The sequence below is a fragment of the Macrobrachium nipponense genome, chromosome 8, assembly GCF_015104395.2.
Source record: "Macrobrachium nipponense isolate FS-2020 chromosome 8, ASM1510439v2, whole genome shotgun sequence".
NCBI lineage: Eukaryota > Metazoa > Arthropoda > Malacostraca > Decapoda > Palaemonidae > Macrobrachium > Macrobrachium nipponense.
The window spans coordinates 48,209,191-48,210,175 of NC_087203.1; positions in this window are offsets into that span (position 1 = coordinate 48,209,191).

Genomic DNA, 985 nt, shown 5'->3' on the forward strand with positions numbered 1-985 from the left:
GTCCTGACACCGGAGATGGGCACCATTCGCGAGTCATCGGTGGTGAGCAACAGCTTGAGACCTCTACTATCCTTTCGAAGTAAGTATTTTCTCCAAAGTTAGAAATTAAGGTCATATTTTAAGATTAAAGAGAGGTTAATGAAAGTCTAGCCATGTGCAGTGCAAACATACCTCCATGACGCTTTCAAAATTTTTCTTATAACACCAACAATTTAGAAGGCTGACGCCATCTCGATGTTTGCAGAGTCGCTTGAGTCAATAAACTTCCCATTCCATGTGCTAAATCCACACATCACTTGTACCCATAGATGCTGGGCACTTTCTTCACAACAATCGTCAACAATGACACCAACCGCGGCTTATCCAAGGAAACTACGATGATTTGGTAGAAAAAGAAGCATGCACTAGATAATTATTTAAATAAATAGTTAAACAGCAGTATAAGGTCATGAATTGCAGAATTTTTTTTACATATTCATGATTATTAATTTGAAAATATTCGTTGTAGAAAAAAGTAAATAGATCCCTGACTCAAATATCAACAGTTTTGCTGTGAGCACTACCAACAGTGTTGTTCGTGCTCTTCTAATGTTTATCAGTGTTGCCAATTGGGTATAAGACTTACGCAAAACTGGGGAAATAAGTGAAATTTGTCCATCATTGGGGCACGTGTTACCACTTGTGACCTGTCCAAGATTATGTCTTCATTGAATATTTCATTTAAACACTAGAGTTCCTCCCCCAGTGTGTGTTAGAGGAAAGTGACCGACATAGTAGCTGAAATATTGTGCAAGAAATCCTTATTTTATGTGGTGGTTAATCTGGGAACATTTCCAGATTTGCTGAATCACGTGCTACGTCTCCTCGCCAGCGCTTCCTTACCGCGAGATACCAATTATAAATTTTGGAAAACCAGCATCGCAGTAGTATTTGATATTGGCCAGCTTTTCCCTATTGTGAAAGAGGAGCGGTCCAGACATTATAC